Below are 9,985 nucleotides of genomic sequence, written 5' to 3' on the forward strand. Positions count from 1 at the left end.
ACTTATGGCTGTGCTGGGTCCTCGTCTCCGTGCGAGGGCTTTCTCTAGTTGCGGCAAGCGGGGGCCACTCTTCATCGCGGTGCGCGGACCTCTCACTATCGCGGCCTCTCTTGTTGCGGAGCACAGGCTCCAGACGCGCAGGCTCAGCAACTGTGGCTCACGGGGCCTAGTTGCTCCACGGCATGTGGGATTCTCCCAGACCAGGGCTCGAACCCGTGTCCCCTGCATTGGTAGGCAGACTCCCAACCACTGTGCCACCAGGGAAGCCCTAAACTCTACTTTTTAAAAAATTAATCTAATCACTCTAGTTCTGGGGCAGAGTTCCATGAAATAGTCCACTGACCTGCAGAAGCAGCATCACCTCAGAGATTGCTAAGTTCCAATTCTCCAGTCCTATTCCAGACCGAATGAATCAGAATCTCCAGAGGTGGGGCCCAGAAATCTGTATTTTAACAAGCTCGGCAGGTGACTCTTATTTGTTGTTTTTGTTTTTATTGAGGTATAGTTGATTTACAATACTATGTAAGTTCAGATGTACAACGTAGTGATTCACAATTTTTAAAAGTTATATCCATTTATAGTTAGTATAAGAAACTGGCTCTATTCTGTGTATATATCCTTGTAGCTATTTTACACATAGTAGTTTGCACCTCTTAACCCCTATCCCTCTCTTGCCCCTTTCCCCTTCCCTCTCTCCACTGGTAACCACTAGTTTGTTCTCTATATCTGTGAGTCTGTTCCTTTTTTGTTATATTCACTAGTTTGTTTTAATTTTTAGATTCCACACATAAGTGATATCATACAATATTTCACTTTTTCTGTCTGACTTCTTTCACATAATACCCTCTAAGTCCATCATGTTGTTGCAAAAGGCAAAATTTCATTTTTTTTTTATGGTTGAGTAGTGTTCCATTGTATATATATATATATATATAGAGAGAGAGAGAGAGAGAGAGAGATAGACATTTATATACCACATCTCCTACCTATTCATCTGTTGATGGACTCTTGGGTTCCTTCCATATCAAGACAGTCAAGGCTATTGTAAATAATACTGCTATGAACATTGGGGTGCCTGTATCTTTTCAAACTATAGTTTTCATTTTCTTCAGATATATACCCAGAAATGGAATTGCTGGGTCATATGGTGGTTCTATTTTTAGTTTTTGAGGAAACTCCATACTGTTTTCCACAGTGGCTGTACCAATTTACATCCCCACAAAAAATGTACAAGGGTTCCCTTTTCTCCACATCCTCACCAGCATTTGTAATTTGTGGTCTTTCCCAGATGATTCTTATAAACCCTAAATCTAATGAAAAGACGCACTATTTTGGAAGAAGGATTAAAAGACGTGGAATGACTTTCCATCTTAGTTTGAGCATTATGAAGAAGACATATATGGTCAAGAATACATAGGTTAAAAATTCACTTGAAGATCGTATGGCAATTAAGAATTTTATTTTCTCTCCCTCTCTGAATTTTAACTTCTTTGGAGGCTTCCAGGTAAACAATGACTACTATTATCTTAATATTGGATTAGTCCAAGATCCTAAAGTCAGTTAGCAATTTCACATGACATAATTAATTTATCATTGAAGAATAATACCATCACTGTTAATAATAAGAATCTGTCAGAGAAACAAGACCCCTGAAAACATGTCCCAGTTAGTTTAGTTAGCCTAATTCCATAGGCTCACATAATTTTCATTTTTGCCTGAGATTTATAAGGACAAAATTTATAAAGATGTTAGTTATTTAAATTATGATTCAATTTAATTGGACAACCATGTTTACACTTAGAATCCTTAAATATTAGTGTAAATAATAATAAACTATACAGCTTATAGGCAATTTAAGAATTTAGGTGATTCTTTTAATTTAGCTTATTTATTTAAACCAAATCCAAATCCTACATAAATTAAAATGACCTATTTGCATGTTTATTTCTCATAGTGGTAAAATCAAGAAGTCATATAGCCATCTTTGAAGCCCCAGACTCCCCCCAAAATTTAATTCATCAAAGAGTATGCCATGATTAGGTATATAAAATTACTTTGATGAAATTTTAATTTCCTGGATTTAGTTTACCTTCTAAATCTCAGTGAAAAGTCTTAATGCAAAAGTGTTTCTTAAAACCCCTTTTATGACTATGAATTGTTGACCTGATGTCAACTTGCATGTGTTCATTGTCTTCAATTCAGCAGGGACCCTCGAGTCAACAGCCACAGGTAGCTTTTCTCTTTCTCATCAAACTGTTTAGGAAAAGGAATTACATTAGAAGGATACTGTTTAAACTTTGGCCAAAAACTTAGTAGTTTACCTGGTTATTCACATGACGTTCTAAATTTTTATGAGTGTAACCTTTACCATTTAACCAAAGTTTTACTTTTCCCACTTGGCAGCCCTATTTTTTCAAATACAAAACCACCTTAAGGTTGAAACTACTCATTTCTTCAAACTATTTACTGTATTTCTTTTATCAATCAATGCAAATTCCGTCAGTGACACTGGATTTGAGAGGCTTGCGCCCTTTGTTTTATCTATGAAAGTGGGCGGGCCTTCAGTCCTTAATCAAAGGGAATTTCCCAACTTATCCAAAGGTAACCTGGAAAGGAAACAGCTTTCCTTTGCCCTGAGGGTGTGCTCACACCAGGCGCTTCCCGCACATGCCTTGCTTCAGAATCAGAAAAGCCAGTCCCTCCTGAGGACCCCGAATTTTCTGGGATGGCATCTCATTCCTCTACTCACACAAAGGAAAAAAAGCTGCTCTAAAAAGACTACACTGTCTATCCACAGGAATAGATATGAAGACATAAGGTCCAGTGAGAAAAGGCAAATTTAAGAATAAGTGCTGGACTTCCCTGGTGGCACAGTGGTTGGGAACCCGCCTGCCAATGCAGGGGACATGGGTTTGATTCCTGGTGCGGGAAGATCTCGCGTGCCGCGGAGCGGCTGGGCCCGTGCGCCACAACTACTGAGCCCTAGAGCCCGCGAGCCACAACTACTGAGCCTGTGTGCCACGACTACTGAGGCCCGCGTGCCTAGAGCCCATGCTCTGCAACAAGAGAAGCCACTGCAATGAGAAACCCGCACACCACAACGAAGAGCAGCCCCAGCTCACCACAACTAGAGAAAGCCCGCCCGCAGCAATGAAGACCCAACGCAACCAAAAATAAATTAAATAAATAAATTTATAGAAAAAAAAAAAAGAGTAAGTGCTGAGTAATGCCAGGTATATGAGTCTAAATGCACATAGAAACACTATACGTTGTCATTTACATATGTGGAATAGTGAGAGAAAACACAACAGTGGTTGCCTGGGGATGAAGGGGTTTGATCGAGAAAATGGTCTGGATTATAAATGAGAGCAGCTGCCTCTGAGTGAGCAGAGAGCAAGACTACTGGAGATGCCGACGAGGACAGGCCTTCCAGCGGCCAAGAGCAGAAGCCAGGATCTGGGAGTCCGTCCAAGGACCCCGTCAGGCTCCTTCCGCCCCGCTCGCCTCACCCCTCAACCCAGGTCGGGGCCCAGGTGAAGGGGCATGAGCACCTTGCTTTAAAATTTTTAGAGACCGGAGGCTGTCGGGGCTCCCCTCGGGCGGGTCTACAAATGGTTAAAGCCCCGAGGCTTGTTGGTCATGGACGAGCCATAGGCCATGGGGACCAGACACGACCTGGAGCAGAGTTGGAAGTGGGTCAGAAGTCACTCATGCGACCCCAGAGGTGTATCACTCTGCTGGGATGAAACAGTCTCCGTGGGACTTGGGGGTGGGAGAAGGGAGATGGAAATCATTTCTAGGTGATCTCATCAAATCCAGGATTTCACCCTGGAAGTATTTCTGATTATGTTTACAGCCAAGAGATGGAATCTGCAGAACTCAGTGGTGATTGGATCCTGGGCTGACACCTCTGATGTGTTCAAGGACCCAGATTACAAACGCTAAGCCCTTTGAGTTCAAATCTAGAACCTATGACTGACTCTCTGTGTGATCTCCAGCAAATTGCTTAACCTCTCTGAGCCTCACTTTCTGCATCTTATGTTGACAGTTATAAATTCCACCTCATACTACTGTGGTGAGGATGAAATGGGCTAATTGTGTAAATCGTCCCGCCCCCCCGCCTCCGCCCCCGCCCTCCCCCCCCCCCCCCCACCACCACAATTTGAACACCTGGGAAATGTCTGTAAAAACGTCCCGAGGTGCCTTGTGGGTAACCCAATCAGGTAGGTAACCTGAAAGGTCGAGAATTCCCAAGTGTCTGATTTGGGTGCGCTGGGATCCGCCCAGAGGGCGTGGCCAACCAAAGAATGCTGGTCTGGGACGCCAGTACATCCGGCCCCCGAGACTATATAAGAGGTCAGCTACTTCAGCTTGTAGCCCAGTCTTGGCAACTCTTGGCCCACGACGCTGAGGTCCCCGGCCACACAATGGATCCACTGATGGTGAGTCTGCCCCTTCAAACAGAGCAGCCAAAGTCTGGGTAGTGAGGTGGAAGGTCAGCAACTCCCAGGTGGACAGCCGTGAGTCCTAGCAGGGGGTACACTCTTGTGGAAGAGGAACCCAAACATTCAAAACATTAATTTCTTTGAGGCCTTCTTTACTGAGCACCCCTGCGTGTCTGCACTGTCCAGGGGGTGCCCTCGTGCAGACAGTCGAGTTCCTGAAGAAGAGACAGTGTTGGGACCTGTCCAGTTGGCTGCTGTCCCCGAAGGCCCCTTGAGGGCAAGGCTGCTGCCTAGATGGTACCCCCCCCCCCCAGTCCCCAGATCACTACATGGTACTGGGCAGCTGCAACCTGTGTGGAAAGGATGGAAGGATGTGCAAAATGGGTGGCCATGTGTGGAAGGGCCTGGGTGGACTCTGGTAGAAATTAGTTAGACAATCAAGAGAACGAGTTATATAGCCCGTGGCAGGGGACACCGATTTCTCCCTTCCTTGAAAACATTTTATTTTTATTTACCCAGCTTTATTGAGGTATAATTGACAAACTCGCATAAATTTAAATTGTACAACATGCTGATTTGATGTATGTATATGTTGTGAAATGATTACCACACTCAAAGTGGTTAACACAATCATCACCTGACGTGGTTACCTTTCTGTTTTGGGTGACGATGCTTAAGATCTACTCTCTTAGCAAATTTCTAGTATCCAATACAGCATTATTAACTATCATCACCATGCTGTACATTAGATCCTCAGAACTTATTCCTCTTATGACTTGTGTACTCTTTGACCAAGAGCTCCCACTCTTCTCTCTGATTCTATGAGTTCTACTGTTTTTCCTCATTCTACATAAAAATAATAACATAAAGTTTATGTTTTTCTGACTTATTTCACATAGAATAATGCCATGCTCTCTAGGTTCATCCATGTAGTCACAAATGTCAGGATTTCCTTCTTTTTGATGGCCGAATAATGTTCTCTGTTCTCAGAAAGCAGAGCATTCCTATGAAACTTTTTGTAAGCTGAAATGGCATAAAGCAATGAGGTAATTACCTCAGGACGCTTCTTGCTAAAGGTTGGGCAAAACAAATGGAGATAAAGCCCAGGTACTCACAGACAGAGTTCAAGGGTATGGCGGCTTGCTGAGGAGGTGCGGAGTGTAGTGCCCCTGGGAGGAGCTGCCACTCTCCCTGTTCTGGGTGTGCGTTGCCTCTGTTCAAGTTCACTGCAAAACAAATGTTGAGGGACTTCCCTGGTGGTCCAGTGGTTAAGAGTCTGCGTTTCCAATGCAGAGGGTGCGGGTTTGATCCCTGGTCGGTTAACTAAGATTCTACATGCCGCACGATGTGGCCAAAAAAAAAAAAAAATGATTAGCACTATTTTCACTTTCACCTGTTTTTGTAAAAGTGCAAATCCTCTTCTGGGTTTTTTGTTTTTGTTTTTTGTTTTTTTTTTTTTTTGGTTATTGAAAACAGATATTAATGTAGGTGTTCCATAAAAGCAAAGTGGCATAATGCAAACTTTCCAAAAGCTCTGGATACCTGAATAGCACATTTTCTTTATCATTCATCCCATGGACAGACACTTGGGTTGTTTCCATATCTTGGCTATGGCGACTAGGGCTGCATTGAACCTCTGAGTGTGGATCTCTTTTCGAGATACGGATTTCATTTCCTTTGAGCACCCAGAAGTGGAATAGCTGGATCATATGGTAGTTCTAGTATTTAATTTTTCAGGAACTTCCATACTGTTTTCCATAACAGCTGTGCCAATTTACATTCCCAACAGCAGTGCATGAGGGTTCCCTTTTCTCCAAATCCTCCCCCAATTTTATATCTTGTCTTTTTGATAATAGGTATTCTAACAGTTATGAGGTGCTATTTTACTGTGGTTTCTGTTTGCATTTCCCTGATGATTAGTGTTGATCAGCACTTTTTTGTGTACCTATTGGCCATCTGTATGTCTTTGCAAAAATGTCTGTGAAGGTCCTTTGCCCATTTCTAAGTCAGATTGTTTTTTTTTTTTTAAACATCTTTATTGAAGTATAATTGCCTTACAATAGTGTGTTAGCTTCTGCTTTATAACAAAGTGAATCAGTTATACATATACAATATGTTCCCATTTCTCTTCCCTCTCGCATCTCCCTCCCTCCCACCCTCCCCATCCCACCCCTCTAGGTGGTCACAAAGCACCGAGCTGATCTCCCTGTGCTATGCGGCTGCTTCCCACTAGCTATCTATTTTACATTTGGTAGTGTATATATGTCCATGACACTCTCTTACCCTGTCACATCTCACCCCACCCCCTCCCCATATCCTCAAGTCCATTCTCTAGTAGGTCTGTGTCTTTATTCCCGTCTTGCCACTAGGTTCTTCATGGCCTATTTTTTTTTTTTTTCCTTAGATTCCGTATATATGTGTTAGCATACTGTATTTGTTTTTCTCTTTCTGACTTACTTCACTCTGTATGACAGACTCTAACTCCATCCACCTCATTACAAATACCTCCATTTCATTTCTTTTTATGGCTGAGTAATATTCCATTGTATATATGTGCCACATCTTCTTTATCCATTCATCTGTCGATGGACATTTAGGTTGCTTCCAGGTCCTGGCTATTGTAAATAGAGCTGCAATGAACATTGTGGTACATGACACTTTTTGACCTATGGTTTTCTCAGGGTATATGCCCAGTAGTGGGATTGCTGGGTTGTATGGTAGTTCTATTTGTAGTTTTTTAAGGAACCTCCATACTGTTCTCCATAGTGGCTGTATCAATTTACATTCCCACCAACAGTGCAAGAGTGTTCCCTTTCCTCCACACCCTCTCCACCATTTATTGTTTCTAGATTTTTTGATGATGGCCATTCTGACCGGTGTGAGATGATATCTCATTGTAGCTTTGATTTGCATTTCTCTAATGATTAATGATGTTGAGCATTCTTTCATGTGTCTGTAGGCCATCTGTATATCTTCTTTGGAGAAATGTCTATTTAGGTCTTCTGCCCATTTTTGGATTGGGTTGTTCGTTTTTTTGTTATTGAGCTGCATGAGCTGCTTGTAAATCTTGGAGATTAATCCTTTGTCAGTTGCTTCATTTGCAAATATTTTCTCCCATTCTAAGGGTTGTCTTTTGGTCTTGTTTATGGTTTCCTTTGCTGTGCAAAAGCTTTTAAGTTTCATTAGGTCCCATTTGTTTATTTGTGTTCTTATTTCCATTTCTCTGGGAGCTGGGTCAAAAAGAATCTTGCTGTGATGTATGTCATAGAGTGTTCTGCCTATGTTTTCCTCTAAGAGTTTGATAGTGTCTGGCCTTACACTTAGGTCTTTAATCCATTTGGAGTTTATTTTTGTGCATGGTGTCAGGGAGTGTTCTAATTTCATACTTTTACATGTACCTGTCCAATTTTCCCAGCACCACTTATTGAAGAGGCTGTCTTTTCTCCACTGTATATGCTTGCCTCCTTTATCAAAGATAAGGTGACCATATGTGTGTGGGTTTATCTCTGGGCTTTCTATCCTGTTCCATTGATCTATATTTCTGTTTTTGTGCCAGTACCAAACTGTCTTGATTACTGAAGCTTTGTAGTATAGTCTGAAGTCAGGGAGCCTGATTCCCCCAGCTCCATTTTTCGTTCTCAAGATTGCTTTGGCTATTCGGGGTCTTTTGTGTTTCCATACAAATTGTGAAATTTTTTGTTCTAGTTCTGTGAAAAATGCCAGTGGTAGTTTGATAGGGATTGCATTGAATCTGTAGATTGCTTTGGGTAGTAGAGTCATTTTCACAATGTTGATTCTTCCAATCCAGGAACATGGTATATCTCTCCATCTATTTGTATCATCTTTAATTTCTTTCATCAGTGTCTTATAATTTTCTGCATACAGGTCTTTTGTCTCCTTAGGTAGGTTTATTCCTAGATATCTTATTCTTTTTGTTGCAATGGTAAACGGGAGTGTTTTCTTAATTTCACTTGCCAGCAGATTGTTTTTTGCTATGGAGTGGTATGAGTTCCGTATATATTTAGATATGAACCCCTTATCAGATAGATGGTTTGCAGAGATTTTCTCCCATCCACAGGCTGCTTTTTGACTTTGTTGCTTGTTTCCTTTGCTGTGCAGAAACTTCAGTTTGATGGAGTCCCACTTGTTTATTTTGGCTTTTGTTGCACATGCTTTTGGTGTCAAATCCAAAATAATCAATACCAAGACCACTGTCAAGGAGATTTTTCCCCTATGTTTTCTTCTAGAATCTTCATGGTTTCAAGTTTTATATTTAATTCTTTAGTATATTTCAAGTTAATTTTTGTGAGTTCTATAAGATGGGGATCCACTTTCATTCTTAAACCTGTGTGTATCTAGTTTTGCCAACACCCTTTATTGCAGCGACTATCTTTTCTACATTGTGTGTTCTTGGCACCCTGGTCAAAGATGCATAGATTTATTTCTGGCTCTCTATTCTGGTCCATTAGTCTATGTGTCTGTTTTTCAGCCAGTACCATACTATTTTGATTACTATAGTTTTATAATATAGTTTGAAATCAGGAAGTGTTATGCCTCCAGCTTTTTTCTTTTCTTTCTCAGATTGCTTTTGTAATTTCGGTCTTTGGTGGATTGAGTTGAACTTTAGAATTGTTTTTTCTATTTTTGTGAAAAATGCCATTGGAATTTTGATAAGAATTCCTTTGAATCTTTAGATCAATTTGGGTAATTGCTCATTTTAACAATATTAATTCTTTCAATCTAAGAATAGGGGATATCTTTCCATCTATTTGTGTCTTCTTCAATTTCATCAATGTAATTTTCACTGTTCAGGTGTTTCACCTCTGTGGTTAAATATATTCCTAAGTACCTTATTGTTTTGATGCTATTGCAAGTGGGATTGTTTTTTTAATTTCTCTTACTGAGAGTTGTTTATGTATAGAAACACTACTGATTCTTGTATGTTGACTTTGTATCCTGCAACTTTGCTGAATTCACTTATTCTAGGCATGTTTTTGTGGAGCCTTTAGAGTTTTCTGTATATAAGATCATGACATCTGCAAACAGACATTTTTGCTTCTCCCTTTCTGATTAGGATGCCTTTTATTTCCTTTTCTTAATTAATTGCTCAGGCTAGGAATTCCAGTACTATGTTGAATGGAAGTGACAGCTGGCACCTTTGTCTTGTTCTGGAACTTAGAGAAAAATCTTCAGCTTTTCAACACCTAATTTGTAGATTTTGTCATGAAAAGGTGTTGAATTTTGTCAAGTGTTTTGTCTGCAGCTACTAAAATAACCATATAAGTTTCATCCTTCATTTATTAATTCATTAGACACATTTATTGATTTGTGTGTATTGAACATCCCTGTAACCCAGGGAAAAACCCCATTTAAGGATGGTGTATAATCCATTTAATGTGCTCTGAATTTGGTTTGCTAGAGTATTGTTGAAGATTTTTACATCTATGTTCATCAGGAATACTGACCTATAATTTTATTTTATTATTTGTTTGTTTATTTGTTTATATTTCTTTTTGGTTGGGTCTTCATTGCTGTGAGTG

The 9,985-nt window shown here is 40.6% G+C and overlaps 1 protein-coding gene across 1 annotated transcript in view; it reads left to right on the plus strand.

Annotated features, from left to right (window-relative positions):
* Positions 1-9,985, plus strand: part of LOC309615628 (uncharacterized protein) — a 56,873-nt gene that overhangs the window by 25,995 nt on the left and 20,893 nt on the right. The window lies entirely within an intron of this gene.

The sequence above is a fragment of the Balaenoptera borealis genome (genome assembly GCF_965194805.1).
Source record: "Balaenoptera borealis genome assembly, chromosome: 1".
Classification (NCBI taxonomy): Eukaryota; Metazoa; Chordata; class Mammalia; order Artiodactyla; family Balaenopteridae; genus Balaenoptera; species Balaenoptera borealis.